Below are 18,172 nucleotides of genomic sequence, written 5' to 3'. Positions count from 1 at the left end.
CATAATCTTAGTTTCATCGGGGCATTAAGTTGTTATGGTCATCCTAAAAGGATAGATTTAATATTACACATTAACTAAATGCAAATATTTGCAAAGTCATCTCGAAAATCGTGCTTGACTCGAAAACTTCTATTTGTTCGGATATTGTCTCTATTGAAATTTCCCAAAATATCAAAACACATCGTTACCTCGTTACGAAAATTATTGTTGTTTAGAGTTGTGTATAAAATTTACTCTTCATCATCTTCTTCTCTTTATCTCTGCCGGTATCGCATCATCTTACTTTCGTCGGCGCATTTAGTTGTAATGGTCATCCTAAAAGGATAGATTTAATATTACACATTAACTAAATGCAAATATTTGCAAAGTCATCTCGAAAATCGTGCTTGACTCGAAAACTTCTATTTGTTCGGAAATTGTCTCTATTGAAATTTCCCAAAATATCAAAACACATCGTTACCTCGTTACGAAAATTATTGTTGTTTAGAGTTGTGTATAAAATTTACTCTTCATCAACATCATCTCTTTATCTCTGCCGGTATCGCATCATCTTACTTTCGTCGGCGCATTTAGTTGTTATGGTCATCCTAAAAGGATAGATTTAATATTACACATTAACTAAATGCAAATATTTGCAAAGTCATCTCGAAAATCGTGCTTGACTCGAAAACTTCTATTTGTTCGGATATTGTCTCTATTGAAATTTCCCAAATTATCAAAACACATCGTTACCTCGTTAAGAAAATTATTGTTGTTTAGAGTTGTGTATAAAATTTACTCTTCATCAACATCATCTCTTTATCTCTGCCGGTATCGCATCATCTTACTTTCGTCAGCGCATTTAGTTGTTATGGTCATCCTAAAAGAATAGATTTAATATTACACATTAACTAAATGCAAATATTTGCAAAGTCATCTCGAAAATCGTGCTTGACTCGAAAACTTCTATTTGTTCGGATATTGTCTCTATTGAAATTTCCCAAAATATCAAAACACATCGTTACCTCGTTACGAAAATTATTGTTGTTTAGAGTTGTGTATAAAATTTACTCTTCATCATCTTCTTCTCTTTATCTCTGCCGGTATCGCATCATCTTACTTTCGTCAGCGCATTTAGTTGTTATGGTCATCCTAAAAGGATAGATTTAATATTACACATTAACTAAATGCAAATATTTGCAAAGTCATCTCGAAAATCGTGCTTGACTCGAACACTTCTATTTGTTCGGATATTGTCTCTATTGAAATTTCCCAAAATATCAAAACACATCGTTACCTCGTTAAGAAAATTATTGTTGTTAAGAGTTGTGTATAAAATTTACTCTTCATCAACATCATCTCTTTATCTCTGCCGGTATCGCATCATCTTACTTTCGTCGGCGCATTTAGTTGTTATGGTCACCCTAAAAGGATAGATTTAATATTACACATTAACTAAATGCAAATATTTGCAAAGTCATCTCGAAAATCGTGCTTGTCTCGAAAACTTCTATTTGTTCGGATATTGTCTCTATTGAAATTTCCCAAAATATCAAAACACATCGTTACCTCGTTACGAAAATTATTGTTGTTTAGAGTTGTGTATAAAATTTACTCTTCATCATCTTCTTCCCTTTGTCTCTGCCGGTATCGCATAATCTTAGTTTCATCGGGGCATTAAGTTGTTATGGTCATCCTAAAAGGATAGATTTAATATTACACATTAACTAAATGCAAATATTTGCAAAGGCATCTCGAAAATCGTGCTTGACTCGAAAACTTCTATTTGTTCGGATATTGTCTCTATTGAAATTTCCCAAAATATCAAAACACATCGTTACCTCGTTAAGAAAATTATTGTTGTTTAGAGTTGTGTATAAAATTTACTCTTCATCAACATCATCTCTTTATCTCTGCCGGTATCGCATCATCTTAGTTTCGTCAGCGCATTTAGTTGTTATGGTCATCCTAAAAGGATAGATTTAATATTTCACATTAACATGAAGTTTGGAGAAATTTGAGGATCTCCCTGCCTGACGCCTCTTCTTATTTTAAACTCTGCTCCTCGGGTTTCTCATTCAATTCTGCTAGTGAATTTCACGTATATTTTCTGAAGTAACTTAATGTATTTTGCGAGTTTTGCTTCGTTTCTTAGCTTCCCAGATTAATACGGGGCTTACAGTGTGGTATGCGTTGCTGATCTCCACATATTTGGCAATAACCTGTTCTAATGTGTAAAGGTGTTCTCTTATCCTGACACCGATTGTTTGTCATTATGTGATAAAAAAATTTAAGAGCTTATACATATATACTAAGTAATAAGTTGACTGTAATTGATCATGAAAATTCCTTTTTATGTCAATTTTTATTTAATAGCATCCTTTCTTCGTCCTTCCATATGTCGTTAAGTTCTACGTTAGAATTTCTCTTCTGTGGATCATAATACTCCTTTCTTATTGCATTGTTTGTTTTTTTAAATTGTTTACTTGGCTCGATCCTTATATCTTTATTAATAGTTCACATGTTTAAAAATTATCTATTGTTAATTAGCTTTCCGATTCCTTCCGTAAATTTTCGCACTTCCTTAGAGTTGTTTCACTAGCTTTTATTTTACGGTAACAATAGTTTACTTCAAGAAATACGTTATAAACTTTTTATATTTTTAAGTTTTATTAGTGAACAATCCTTAACAATAATGCATTCTGGATCGTCTCTTAGAATTAGCTAAGCACGTGAACAATAATACGTGATTAGTTGGCATCCATCTACGACTTCCCTTATTCTTAATATAAAGTCTGCTCAATGGTGCAGTTTTGTTACTGTCCTTCCTCTTCTATACTTATATTCCTAATTTAATAAACAAATTGGCGCTGAAGGAGCACCACTCTCTCTGCCACATCTGAAAAGTTGATTTTATTTCTTGTAATACCAAACTAAAACCTTTTTTTATGTAGCCTATACCAGGGCTTAGGGATCAGGCTTTGCCATGCCATAAAATATGATCACAGTATTTACGAATGTTGCAACCTGTTCTTCGAACCTTTGAGAAACCTAATTTATCCCATAAGATATTTCTGATAGCATAGTTGACCTATATCCAGATATCTTTCGATTGAGAACAATTGAAAGTGAAGATGTTTATTTTTTGGGTTTTTTTTGCTTAGGGCTTAAGAAATTCGTAATATAATTTAAATTCAAGATACTAATATTGTACAACGTTCAATTTATCCTAAAGAAATTAAGAAACGAAAAAGTACTTACAAAGGAAGCGAAACGAAGGACATTGATTGTCCGTTTCTCAGTTTCCAAACGGTTCAGGACCCAATATTGATCCACTTTTCCGCGATAACCATTTCTGTAAAAAGGATAAAGTACACTGAAAATCTCTTCTACTACTTTTACTATGCCATGTGGATATAATTGTTATAACATTGAAGCATACGAATGCCTCAATACAAATTATTTGCCAAGTGTACATTTGGATAAAATTTTATAATTTTGTTTTAAACCTGGCCTTAGAGGGGCCTGCCATAGCGTACCCAAAATTGTATCGCACCTTCTCAGACATTTGGAAATATGTATATTTCAAATGTGAGCATGGGACTGTATATTCTTAACAAAAGAATGATTTAAAAAATGTTCATATATAAGTGTACTTTAATTGAATAGCATAACAATAACATCGACTTTACATACCTTTAGGTGGAAAGGGGATTTTCGATCCCTGTTGCTGTATATGGCTTGTACGAATAAGATTTCCATACTTAGCAGAGGCATGTTTCTACAAATAATAGTTTGTAATAAATCTCTATTCAACAGAATAATAAAAAAATCATAAAATTTTACAGTCAACTATTTCTTAGCTTATTTTTAATGTTGGTTAACATTAAACTGTTTTTGACCGGGCTGTCGATTTATTAGCCACGTTAGTAAATACTTCAAAGTTCTCTCAGCACAGATTTTGTTTGCTCGCAAAGTACAGAGACGAGTAGCTCGGGTTTATTAAAGTCATCTCGAAAATCGTGCTTGACTCGAAAACTTCTATTTGTTCGGATATTGTCTCTATTGAAATTTCCCAAAATATCAAAACACATCGTTACCTCGCTAAGAAATTATTGTTGTTTAGAGTTGTGTTTAAAATTTCAACATCAACTCTTTATCTCTTCCGGTATCGCATCATCTTACTCTCGTCAGCGCATTTAGTGGTTATGGTCATCCTAAATGGATAGATTTAATATTACACATTAATTAAATGCAAATATTTGCATGTTAATATTGACGGCGACAATAATATAAAGAAAAGTATTGATGCCTGATAATGTTACTTTGTGTTTTAATAGAGAAAATAGATAAGTTATTTTACTTTCTATAATAAATAAATTATCAACAAAGAATCTAACGATTGTAAAGTAAATGAAATACACTTCTTATTTAAAACGTTTTGGCTATTAAAAGTCAGTTACAAATAACTAAGCGAGTGTCTGCTATACTATTACACATATTAGAGATGATAACAATTGCGCTTCCATGATTGAAATATTTACCTTACTTTATTTTCCGCTACGCCACATTTGGCCATAACGGTTTTAATAATATCGCTAATGACATTTGGGTCCAACTTCGCCTTTGCTGGTTTGTTGGGAAATGCTGGAGATGGTTTCCCTGACATAGAGTGCGTTGCCAGAACTCTGGAATAAAAAGCAACGGTTACCTATAGGAAAATTATTAAAAAAACTTATCCCTTAATATACCACAGACGATAGGATTAGTTCTTTTTAAAATTCGACCCTTTCCAAATCGCTTTTTTAAGACCTACCTATATAATCATAACTATATAGGTATTTAGATCACTGTTACTTACTGTTAGAGGTCGCAGGTTCGACCAATGGATTTTCTTTCTATGTGCGCATTTAACATTAACCCGAACGGTGAAGGAAAACATCGTGAGGAAACCGGCTTGCCTTAGACACAAAAAGTCGACGGCGTGTGTCAGGCACAGAAAGCTGATCACCTACTTGTCTATTCAATTAACAAATGATCATGAAACAGATACAGAAATCTGAGGCCCAGACCTAAAAAGGTTGTAGCGCCATTGATTATTATTATTATTATATAATCATAATAATATTAGAAATGCGAAAAAAATCCAGGCTTGTGTTATAATTACCTTACGTAATAGCTAAAAAGTACTCACTCGCGAGGAAAAACAGCTGTTAGTAGTTTTCTTGTTGCGTTTTTATATGATTACCACTTAATATTCGCTAGGACATCCTTAGGGACCATGGCATATCCCTCTCCTAATCGAACCTATAACGATACATTGAACATAGATAAATGGAACTTAAAATAATTGGATTTGTCATTTTATGCATCTGGGTGAATTAACAGACATTGACTTTAATTCATTAAAAAATAAAGCTAATTTAAAAAAACTAAAACAATATATATTTAGCATATTCAAGACGCAATAGAAAAATAGTTACTTACCATATTATTTCCACACCTATTCTTTGATTGTGGATTAGTCGAACGGCCGCAGCGTCTGTTTGATTCCTGTTGAAAAGAGATTTTATAATATATCATACATCATCCAGTGGTTGCCTGGAAGAGATCGCTCGTAAGCGATAAGGCCGCCAGTTGCCCTCCTTTTGATTTAATAATGTTCAATTTTTAATATTATAGTGTAACGAAGTGTAAATAAATAAAAATAAATAAATAAATTATACTGTTAAATCCCAATTTTAAGTACTATATATACAAAGCAATAAATGAGTTGGTTGCTTGTATTTCTTGAAACCCAGAAAGTATAAAATCAATATTGGTATAATGGCTACACATAAATCTACCAAACAAAGCTAGTATAAGATATTTACTGGGGTGCTTGTGCGAGATCTTCTCCGTTTCGTCGTGCGTCTCTCCATAGTAGAACGTCGTCCTTTCGATGCAACTACAGTAGATGGCCCAGTCGACATTTTAAGCTCCTCATTGCTTTCCATATTTGGCATCTCAGTTTTAACTGATGTACTGACATTTTGAATCTCAATCAGGGGAGTCCGATGTGATGAAGAGCCAGATTCAACATCTGTTATTACGTCCATATCATTGGGTATGTTGATAGATTGCTCTTCAATGATGTGGCCATCAGCTGAAAATTCTTAATATAAATAAAAATTAACCACAAATAATATCGTACATTGTATTCGGCTATAGACATAAAGAAACGAAAAGATGCTGTACTCACAATTCTCTGAAGGATTGTTGGACGCCCTAAGATTCAATAACGCTTCAGCGGCCAATACTTCCGCTATATCCATTTCTGCAATAAGGATAAAGTACACGTAATAACGTATTATAAATGTTTGTATTAGATTCTACTACTTTTACTAGGCAATGATATAACTATACAAACGTAGCTGCTTACGAAAGCATATTTACCGAGTGTAGGTAGAATGTGGGTAAAATTGTATTGTTTTAAACAATTGATAACCCCGACAAGCAGAGGCGTGCACAAATAAAATGTTTCTGCATATAATTTTACAAACCGTCGTGAATATAAATGTTTGCCTTCTCAAACAGAATAGGAATACATTTATTTTAAATGGGAATTTCAGATTGTATATATTATTTCTAATGTTGTTTTCTTATTACAATTATTGTAATAAATGTTTATGAAGTTATGGAGGAGGCTTTTACCCTAAAATGGCCAATACAAAAAAGAATTGTAACTTAAATTTTTTAAAACTTATACTACCACTAATACTAATATTAAGGAATGTAAACTAACCACTTGTTGTATGGATTAATTAATAAAGCTTTAATAATAATAAATGTTTATAAATATGTACGTTATATAGAACATCAACTTTACATACCACTGGGTGGAAAAGGGATTTAATATTACACATTAACTAAATGCAAATATTTGCAAAGTCATCTCGAAAATCGTGCTTGACTCGAAAACTTCTATTTGTTCGGATATTGTCTCTATTGAAATTTCCCAAAATATCAAACACATCGTTACCTGGTTAAGAAAATTATTGTTGTTTAGAGTTGTGTATAAAATTTACTCTTCATCAACATCATCTCTTTATCTCTGCCGGTATTGCATCATCTTACTCTCGTCAGCGCATTTAGTGGTTATGGTCATCCTAAAAGGATAGATTTAATATTACACATTAATTAAATGCAAATATTTGCATGTTAATATTGACGGCGACAATAATATAAAGAAAAGTATTGATGCCTGATAATGTTACTTTGTGTTTTAATAGAGAAAATAGATAAATTATTTTACTTACTATAATAAATAAATTATCAACAAAGAATCTAACGATTGTAAACTAAATGAAATACACTTCTTATTTAAAACGTTTTGGCTATTAAAAGTCAGTTACAAATAACTAAGCGAGTGTCTGCTATACTATTACACATATTAGAGATGATAACAATTGCGCTTCCATGATTGAAATATTTACCTCACTATATTTTCCGCTACGCCACATTTGGCCATAACGGTTTTAATAATATCGCTAATGACATTTGGGTCCAACTTCGCCTTTGCTGGTTTGTTGGGAAATGCTGGAGATGGTTTCCCTGACATAGAGTGCGTTGCCAGAACTCTGGAATAAAAAGCAACGGTTACCTATAGGAAAATTATTAAAAAAACTTATCTCTTAATATACCGCAGACGATAGGATTAGTTCTTTTTAAAATTCGACCCTTTCCAAATCGCTTTTTTAAGACCTACCTATATAATCATAACTATATAGGTATTTAGATCACTGTTACTTACTGTTAGAGGTCGCAGGTTCGACCAATGGATTTTCTTTCTATGTGCGCATTTAACATTAACCCGAACGGTGAAGGAAAACATCGTGAGGAAACCGGCTTGCCTTAGACACAAAAAGTCTACGGCGTGTGTCAGGCACAGAAGGCTGATCACCTACTTGTCTATTCAATTAACAAATGATCATGAAACAGATACAGAAATCTGAGGCCCAGACCTAAAAAGGTTGTAGCGCCATTGATTATTATTATTATTATATAATCATAATAATATTAGAAATGCGAAAAAAATCCAGGCTTGTGTTATAATTACCTTACGTAATAGCTAAAAAGTACTCACTCGCGAGGAAAAACAGCTGTTAGTAGTTTTCTTGTTGCGTTTTTATATGATTCCCACTTAATATTCGCTAGGACATCCTTAGGGACCATGGCATATCCCTCTCCTAATCGAAGCTATAACGATACATTGAACATAGATAAATGGAACTTAAAACAATTGGATTGGTCATTTTATGCATCTGGGTGAATTAACAGACATTGACTTTAATTCATTAAAAAATAAAGCTAATTTAAAAAAACTAAAACAATATATATTTAGCATATTCAAGACGCAATAGAAAAATAGTTACTTACCATATTATTTCCACACCTATTATTTGATTGTGGATTAGTCGAATGGCCGCAGCGTCTGTTTGATTCCTGTTGAAAAGAGATTTTATAATATATCATACATCATCCAGTGGTTGCCTGGAAGAGATCGCTCGTAAGCGATAAGGCCGCCAGTTGCCCTCCTTTTGATTTAATAATGTTCAATTTTTTTCATATTGTAGTGTAACGAAGTGTAAATAAATAAAAATAAATAAATTATACTGTTAAATCCCAATTTTAAGTACTATATATACAAAGCAATAAATGAGTTGGTTGCTTGTATTTCTTGAAACCCAGAAAGTATAAAATCAATATTGGTATAATGGCTACACATAAATCTACCAAACAAAGGTAGTATAAGATATTTACTGGGGTGCTTGTGCGAGATCTTCTCCGTTTCGTCGTGCGTCTCTCCGTAGTAGAACGTCGTCCTTTCGATGCAACTACAGTAGAAGGCCCAGTCGACATTTCAAGCTCCTCATTGCTTTCCATATTTGGCATCTCAGTTTTAACTGATGTACTGACTTTTTGAATCTCAATCAGGGGAGTCCGATGTGATGACGAGTCAGATTCACCATCTGTTATTACGTCCATATCATTGGGTATGTTGATAGATTGCTCTTCAATGATGTGGCCATCAGCTGAAAATTCTTAATATAAATAAAAACTAACCACAAATAACATCGTACATTGTAGTCGGCTATAGATATAAAGAAACGAAAAGATGCTGTACTCACAATTCTCTGAAGGATTGTTGGACGCCCTAAGATTCAATAACGCTTCAGCGGCCAATACTTCCGCTATATCCATTTCTGCAATAAGGATACAGCACACGTAATAACGTATTATAAATGTTTGTATTAGATTCTACTACTTTTACTAGGCAATGATATAACTATACAAACGTAGCTGCTTACGAAAGCATATTTACCGAGTGTAGGTAGAATGTGGGTAAAATTGTATTGTTTTAAACAATTGATAACCCCGACAAGCAGAGGCGTGCACAAACAAAATGTTTCTGCATATAATTTTACAAACCGTCGTGAATATAAATGTTTGCCTTCTCTAACAGAATAGGAATACATTTATTTTAAATGGGAATTTCAGATTGTATATACTATTTCTAATGTTGTTTTCTTATTACAATTATTGTAATAAATGTTTATGAAGTTATGGAGGAGGCTTTTACCCTAAAATGGCCAATACAAAAAAGAATTGTAACTTAAATTTTTTAAAACTTATACTACCACTAATACTAATATTAAGGAATGTAAACTAACCACTTGTTGTATGGATTAATTAATAAAGCTTTAATAATAATAAATGTTTATAAATATGTACGTTATATAGAACATCAACTTTACATACCACTGGGCGGAAAAGGGATTTAATTTAATTACACATTAACTAAATGCAAATATTTGCAAAGTCATCTCGAAAATTATGCTTGACTCGAAAACTTCTATTTGTTCGGATATTGTCTCTATTAAAATTTCCCAAAATATCAAAACACATCGTTACCTCGTTAAGAAATTATTGTTGTTTAGAGTTGTGTATAAAATTTACTCTTCATCAACATCATCTCTTTATCTCTGCCGGTATCGCATCATCTTAGTTTCGTCAGCGCATTTAGTTGTTATGGTCATCCTAAAAGGATACATTTAATATTACACATTAACTAAATGCAAATATTTGCAAAGTCATCTCGAAAATCGTGCTTGACTCGAAAACTTCTATTTGTTCGGAAATTGTCTCTATTGAAATTTCCCAAAATATCAAAACATATCGTTACCTCGTTAAGAAATTATTGTTGTTTAGAGTTGTGTATAAAATTTACTCTTCATCATCTTCTTCTCTTTGTCTCTGCCGGTATCGCATCATCTTAGTTTCATCGGGGCATTAAGTTGTTATGGTCATCCTAAAAGGATAGATTTAATATTTCACATTAACATGAAGTTTGGAGAAATTTGAGGATCTCCCTGCCTGACGCCTCTTCTTATTTTAAACTCTGCTCCTCGGGTTTCTCATTCAATTCTGCTAGTGAATTTCACGTATATTTTCTGAAGTAACTTCATGTATTTTGCGAGTTTTGCTTTGTTTCTTAGCTTCCCAGATTAATACGGGGCTTACAGTGTGGTATGCGTTGCTGATCTCCACATATTTGGCAATAACCTGTTCTAATGTGTAAAGGTGTTCTCTTATCCTGACACCGATTGTTTGTCATTATGTGATAAAAAAATTAAAGAGCTTATACATATATACTAAGTAATAAGTTGACTGTAATTGATCATGAAAATTCCTTTTTATGTCAATTTTTATTGAATAGCATCCTTTCTTCGTCCTTCCATATGTCGTTAAGTTCTACGTTAGAATTTCTCTTCTGTGGATCATAATACTCCTTTCTTATTGCATTGTTTGTTTTTTTAAATTGTTTACTTGGCTCGATCCTTATATCTTTATTAATAGTTTACATGTTTAAAAATTATCTATTGTTAATTAGCTTTCCGATTCCTTCCGTAAATTTTCGCACTTCCTTAGAGTTGTTTCACTAGCTTTTATTTTACGGTAACAATAGTTTACTTCAAGAAATACGTTATTAACTTTTTATATTTTTAAGTTTTATTAGTGAACAATCCTTAACAATAATGCTTTCTGGAGCGTCTCTCAGAATTAGCTAAGCACGTGAACAATAACACGTGATTAGTTGGCATCCATCTACGACTTCCCTTATTCTTAATATAAAGTCTGCTCAATGGTGCAGTTTTGTTACTGTCCTTCCTCTTCTATACTTATATTCCTAATTTAATAAACAAATTGGCGCTGAAGGAGCACCACTCTCTCTGCCACATCTGAAAAGTTGATTTTATTTCTTGTAATACCAAACTAAAACCTTTTTTTATGTAGCCTATACCAGGGCTTAGGGATCAGGCTTTGCCATGCCATAAAATATGATCACAGTATTTACGAATGTTGCAACCTGTTCTTCGAACCTTTGAGAAACCTAATTTATCCCATAAGATATTTCTGATAGCATAGTTGACCTATATCCAGATATCTTTCGATTGAGAACAATTGAAAGTGAAGATGTTTATTTTTTGGGTTTTTTTTGCTTAGGGCTTAAGAAATTCGTAATATAATTTAAATTCAAGATACTAATATTGTACAACGTTCAATTTAGGCTAAAGAAATTAAGAAACGAAAAAGTACTTACAAAGGAAGCGAAACGAAGGACATTGATTGTCCGTTTCTCAGTTTCCAAACGGTTCAGGACCCAATATTGATCCATTTTTCCGCGATAACCATTTCTGTAAAAAGGATAAAGTACACTGAAAATCTCTTCTACTACTTTTACTATGCCATGTGGATATAATTGTTATAACATTGAAGCATACGAATGCCTCAATACAAATTATTTGCCAAGTGTACATTTGGATAAAATTTTATAATTTTGTTTTAAACCTGGCCTTAGAGGGGCCTGCCATAGCGTACCCAAAATTGTATCGCACCTTCTCAGACATTTGGAAATATGTATATTTCAAATGTGAGCATGGGACTGTATATTCTTAACAAAAGAATGATTTAAAAAATGTTCATATATAAGTGTACTTTAATTGAATAGCATAACAATAACATCGACTTTACATACCTTTAGGTGGAAAGGGGATTTTCGATCCCTGTTGCTGTATATGGCTTGTACGAATAAGATTTCCATACTTAGCAGAGGCATGTTTCTACAAATAATAGTTTGTAATAAATCTCTATTCAACAGAATAATAAAAAAATCATAAAATTTTACAGTCAACTATTTCTTAGCTTATTTTTAATGTTGGTTAACATTAAACTGTTTTTGACCGGGCTGTCGATTTATTAGCCACGTTAGTAAATACTTCAAAGTTCTCTCAGCACAGATTTTGTTTGCTCGCAAAGTACAGAGACGAGTAGCACGGGTTTATTAAAGTCATCTCGAAAATCGTGCTTGACTCGAAAACTTCTATTTGTTCGGATACTGTCTGTATTGAAATTTCCCAAAATATCAAAACACATCGTTACCTCGTTAAGAAATTATTGTTGTTTAGAGTTGTGTTTAAAATTTCAACATCAACTCTTTATCTCTTCCGGTATCGCATCATCTTACTCTCGTCAGCGCATTTAGTGGTTATGGTCATCCTAAATGGATAGATTTAATATTACACATTAATTAAATGCAAATATTTGCATGTTAATATTGACGGCGACAATAATATAAAGAAAAGTATTGATGCCTGATAATGTTACTTTGTGTTTTAATAGAGAAAATAGATAAATTATTTTACTTACTATAATAAATAAATTATCAACAAAGAATCTAACGATTGTAAAGTAAATGAAATACACTTCTTATTTAAAACGTTTTGGCTATTAAAAGTCAGTTACAAATAACTAAGCGAGTGTCTGCTATACTATTACACATATTAGAGATGATAACAATTGCGCTTCCATGATTGAAATATTTACCTCACTATATTTTCCGCTACGCCACATTTGGCCATAACGGTTTTAATAATATCGCTAATGACATTTGGGTCCAACTTCGCCTTTGCTGGTTTGTTGGGAAATGCTGGAGATGGTTTCCCTGACATAGAGTGCGTTGCCAGAACTCTGGAATAAAAAGCAACGGTTACCTATAGGAAAATTATTAAAAAAACTTATCTCTTAATATACCACAGACGATAGGATTAGTTCTTTTTAAAATTCGACCCTTTCCAAATCGCTTTTTTAATACCTACCTATATAATCATAACTATATAGGTATTTAGATCACTGTTACTTACTGTTAGAGGTCGCAGGTTCGACCAATGGATTTTCTTTCTATGTGCACATTTAACATTAGCCCGAACGGTGAAGGAAAACATCGTGAGGAAACCGGCTTGCCTTAGACACAAAAAGTCGACGGCGTGTGTCAGGCACAGAAGGCTGATCACCTACTTGTCTATTCAATTAACAAATGATCATGAAACACATACAGAAATCTGAGGCCCAGACCTAAAAAGGTTGTAGCGCCATTGATTATTATTATTATTATATAATCATAATAATATTAGAAATGCGAAAAAAAACCAGGCTTGTCTTATAATTACCTTACGTAAGAGCTAAAAAGTACTCACTCGCGAGGAAAAACAGCTGTTAGTAGTTTTCTTGTTGCGTTTTTATATGATTCCCACTTAATATTCGCTAGGACATCCTTAGGGACCATGGCATATCCCTCTCCTAATCGAACCTATAACGATACATTGAACATAGATAAATGGAACTTAAAATAATTGGATTTGTCATTTTATGCATCTGGGTGAATAAACATACATTGACTTTAATTCATTAAAAAATAAAGCTAATTTAAAAAAACTAAAACAATATATATTTAGCATATTCAAGACGCAATAGAAAAATAGTTACTTACCATATTATTTCCACACCTATTATTTGATTGTGGATTAGTCGAACGGCCGCAGCGTCTGTTTGATTCCTGTTGAAAAGAGATTTTTATAATATATCATACATCATCCAGTGGTTGCCTGGAAGAGATCGCTCGTAAGCGATAAGGCCGCCAGTTGCCCTCCTTTTGATTTAATAATGTTCAATTTTTTTAATATTGTAGTGTAACGAAGTGTAAATAAATAAAAATAAATAAATAAATTATACTGTTAAATCCCAATTTTAAGTACTATATATACAAAGCAATAAATGAGTTGGTTGCTTGTATTTCTTGAAACCCAGAAAGTATAAAATCAATATTGGTATAATGGCTACACATAAATCTACCAAACAAAGCTAGTATAAGATATTTACTGGGGTGCTTGTGCGAGATCTTCTCCGTTTCGTCGTGCGTCTCTCCGTAGTAGAACGTCGTCCTTTGGATGCAACTACAGTAGAAGGCCCAGTCGACATTTCAAGCTCCTCATTGCTTTCCATATTTGGCATCTCAGTTTTAACTGATGTACTGACATTTTGAATCTCAATCAGGGGAGTCCGATGTGATGACGAGTCAGATTCACCATCTGTTATTACGTCCATATCATTGGGTATGTTGATAGATTGCTCGTCAATGATGTGGCCATCAGCTGAAAATTCTTAATATAAATAAAAACTAACCACAAATAACATCGTACATTGTAGTCGGCTATAGATATAAAGAAACGAAAAGATGCTGTACTCACAATTCTCTGAAAAATTGTTGGACGCCCTAAGATTCAATAACGCTTCAGCGGCCAATACTTCCGCTATATCCATTTCTGCAATAAGGATAAAGTACACGTAATAACGTATTATAAATGTTTGTATTAGATTCTACTACTTTTACTAGGCAATGATATAACTATACAAACGTAGCTGCTTACGAAAGCATATTTACCGAGTGTAGGTAGAATGTGGGTAAAATTGCATTGTTTTAAACAATTGATAATCCCGACAAGCAGAGGCGTGCACAAACAAAATGTTTCTGCATATAATTTTACAAACCGTCGTGAATATAAATGCTTGCCTTCTCAAACAGAATAGGAATACATTTATTTTAAATGGGAATTTCAGATTGTATATACTATTTCTAATGTTGTTTTCTTATTACAATTATTGTAATAAATGATTATGAAGTTATGGAGGAGGCTTTTACCCTAACATGGCCAATACAAAAAAGAATTGTAACTTAAATTTTTTAAAACTTATACTACCACTAATACGAATATTAAGGAATGTAAACTAACCACTTGTTGTATGGATTAATTAATAAAGCTTTAATAATAATAAATGTTTATAAATATATACGTTATATAGAACATCAACTTTACATACCACTGGGCGGAAAAGGGATTTTCGATCCTTGAAGCTTCAACAGGGCTTGTACAGTTGCGATCTCCATAGAAAGCAGAGACATGTTTCTACAAATAAATAAAATATGACGACAAAATATATTTAAAAGAGTTATGTATTGACTCTGAATGCTAAAATAACTAAAAATTAAAACTTTCAAATAGGCATTTGGTAGGCATCCATCGCCTTAGGGCGTACAGTATCCACCATTTGTTCCACTGCAGGTAACAATTGGAAGTATTGTTAGCCCGAAAAGGGATTTTAGTCCAATCAGGTACCTGGGTACTTGTATTGTTTACAATGGTCATCCTATTAGATGTACTCGCATTGTCTCCAACCGGTTTGACAAATTACCTACCAAGAGACGCCTTACAACCTGTTATATCATATATTCTGCTTGAAATTCGCTAAAATTATCAATTTCTAAAACCTTTAGGTATAAAATTTGAACCTTAGAAAAAATTTTGGAACTTCAAGTTACTGGTTATAAAAGGCGTAATTTATTAATAAGTACATAACTAATAATATAAATTCGTTTACAAAAAAATATCTCATCTCTCTTTAATCGGCATTCGTCATCTCATGTCTAAGCGTCGTGGTCAGCAAAGAAGCATCTGGAGCTGACCACCGGTCATTATGTTGTTTAAAAAATTGCGTACTTCAAAATGAACAAATCTTTAAAAAAAGATTAATATTAATGTATCACAAATCATTTAATTTACCCTTTTTAAGTAAAATAATTTACACTTATTTATAAGTTTATTTATGCACAGGGTCGGTAATTTTTTGTAAAAATCAATTTACATTTATAGATTTAATCGGAAAAACGACGCGACGCGAGATTTTTCTTTCATGGGAATTTTAATAATGAAAACAACAACTGTTTACATATAACTTAAATAAGGGAAAAATAATAAATAGGTAGGTTAAGATAATAATTACCACTAACTTTCATTTTAAATTATTCAAAACGCCCTTAAAACTGCAAAGCTTAGCTTAGCATTTATAAATTATGGCGTTAACTAAATGCAGCGGCAATAACAAAATGGCGATTTGAAATGGTGTCGTAATGACAATACCTAATTAAGCTCTGCACATTGGCATATTAGCTATTTGTTTATCAATTATTATTTACTATTTCACAAAATAATTTAAAAATGTAAGATGAAAATTATACTTTTTTTTTAAATTACAATTCAAAAAGTTTTTTATTATAATTAATTTTTAATTAGCTTTATTAATAATTAATTAGCTTTCGCTAAGCTATTAAAAACAGTGTTTGTAGTTATGGCAATGTCTGAAAACTAACTGTGTGTATTTTGACTTGAAGCTTTTCATAAAACACTTATAGTTATTTACAATTCTTAAATTATTCAAAATATTCATTTTATAAACAGCAATTATTTTGACTATCCTAAACTACCAAATATGTTCTCAATTATTTTGTATAATGGTTTTCTTAAATAATGTTAGTTTGACATTATTTAAATTAAGAAAAACATACAATAAACAAAATAATATTTTATATTTTACTTACATTAGCAAGTTGTGTTAGAAAAACGTATCACCAAATTTACTTTTAGAATCTAGAACTATCAACTTCAAGAAACCGGAAGACACTGACCGAATTTGCAAATGGAACAAAGTTAGCCAGGTTTAGGGTTGGTGCATTTAAAACAAATCTTATAGCTTTTCCCTATCTCGCTTTCATCGTGTAAAAAAGAGCGAGACAACAAACAGTTGGTACCACCAGATCATAATTTCTTTGAACATCCTTACAGCATAGTAGTCCTTGTATGTATGTACCTACTAATGATATAATTTTATGTTTGGTTTATTTAATTTATATTATTATTCAACCAGTTAATTTAATGGTTCCAGGCATATTCATTGTCCTACTTTTAATGAAACGTTCTACATAGTTCTTATGTACATTTGTTGTAACCAAAAGTTATTAACTGATATACCTTTTTATTTTAAGTAAGTTTGTCTTAAATAAAAGTTAAATTGTAATTATTAGACAACATCCCACCCAGTTTTCCCTTACATTTATTGAAACTCTGACAATAATTGAAACTGCTAACATTTATAATCGCTGACAATAATATTATGTGACAAGACTTATAATTTCGATTTAGAATTGTTATAAGGATAATTTTCATTTCACAGCCAAAAAACTAACTTCCGTTTTGTAAATGATGTTTTTGAATATATGTTACATCTATTTGATAATACTTTATTGTAGTTCAAAGAAGATTGTCTTTTGAACTTGTCCAATTCAATATATACGTAACTTTAAAGGTATGGTTGACAGTGGGGACTTACCGACAAGAATGGCGTTTTTGCCACACAGGAGACATTCATTTTTACATAATATAGTCAAACTTAGGGGTTAGTCTCGACTGTGAAGCTAAAGTTTGTCAGAGTAAGTAAAGATTATTGAACTAACAAAAGAATAATACCATTGTTAGTTTAGCGTCCACTCGTGTTTTCAAATATATTTTTCTATAATCCATGATACCAACGCACGCGACCTGAAAATATATATGTACAATATATTTTATTTTATGTTTACACGTGAATAAAGATATAAAATAGGAAATTATGTTTTAAATCCTTAATTGCCTCAACAGACTCACTCAGATACATTTCAGCATCGGTTTTGGTGGCATGTAGGTGATTAATGATTATCCTTATATAAACTTTAATAAATAACTGTTACTAGAGAAGTTAAAGCAATCAATAATAATATGAACCAATACGTTTCAAAAGTTTGCATCATAAATGAATTGAAAAGTATATTTTGGTAGTAAATTCACTCGGGTCGTGTCCCATGTACCTGGATTTAGGGGTGGTGAGGGTGTGAGGGAATAAAAGTGGACGAGAGGGATGTGAAACCTTGTTTGTTATAACCGCG

At 32.1% G+C, this 18,172-nt stretch overlaps 4 long non-coding RNA genes across 4 annotated transcripts; all 4 read right to left on the bottom strand.

The window, feature by feature from the left end:
- Positions 1-1,836: 1,836 nt before the first annotated feature.
- LOC123709817 lies at positions 1,837-14,304 on the bottom strand. The gene is made up of 7 exons (XR_006753763.1): positions 14,239-14,304; positions 13,850-13,915; positions 13,557-13,669; positions 12,907-13,050; positions 12,463-12,579; positions 9,934-10,059; positions 1,837-1,947 (listed from the first exon to the last, which is right to left on the bottom strand). It is a non-coding gene; the product is annotated as an uncharacterized LOC123709817 (long non-coding RNA).
- LOC123709823 lies at positions 5,229-6,046 on the bottom strand. Its single transcript, XR_006753765.1, has 3 exons — positions 5,853-6,046; positions 5,467-5,532; positions 5,229-5,286 (listed from the first exon to the last, which is right to left on the bottom strand). It is a non-coding gene; the product is annotated as an uncharacterized LOC123709823 (long non-coding RNA).
- Positions 7,063-8,199, bottom strand: LOC123709818. Its single transcript, XR_006753764.1, has 3 exons — positions 8,105-8,199; positions 7,455-7,598; positions 7,063-7,127 (listed from the first exon to the last, which is right to left on the bottom strand). It is a non-coding gene; the product is annotated as an uncharacterized LOC123709818 (long non-coding RNA).
- On the bottom strand, positions 10,905-12,145 carry LOC123716282. The gene is made up of 3 exons (XR_006754551.1): positions 12,059-12,145; positions 11,624-11,717; positions 10,905-11,261 (listed from the first exon to the last, which is right to left on the bottom strand). It is a non-coding gene; the product is annotated as an uncharacterized LOC123716282 (long non-coding RNA).
- Positions 14,305-18,172: the final 3,868 nt, after the last annotated feature.

This window comes from Pieris brassicae, chromosome 1 (assembly GCF_905147105.1).
Source record: "Pieris brassicae chromosome 1, ilPieBrab1.1, whole genome shotgun sequence".
Classification (NCBI taxonomy): Eukaryota; Metazoa; Arthropoda; class Insecta; order Lepidoptera; family Pieridae; genus Pieris; species Pieris brassicae.
The sequence above is the reverse complement of the archived record's forward strand: the minus strand, read 5'-3'. Positions and strand labels throughout refer to the sequence as shown.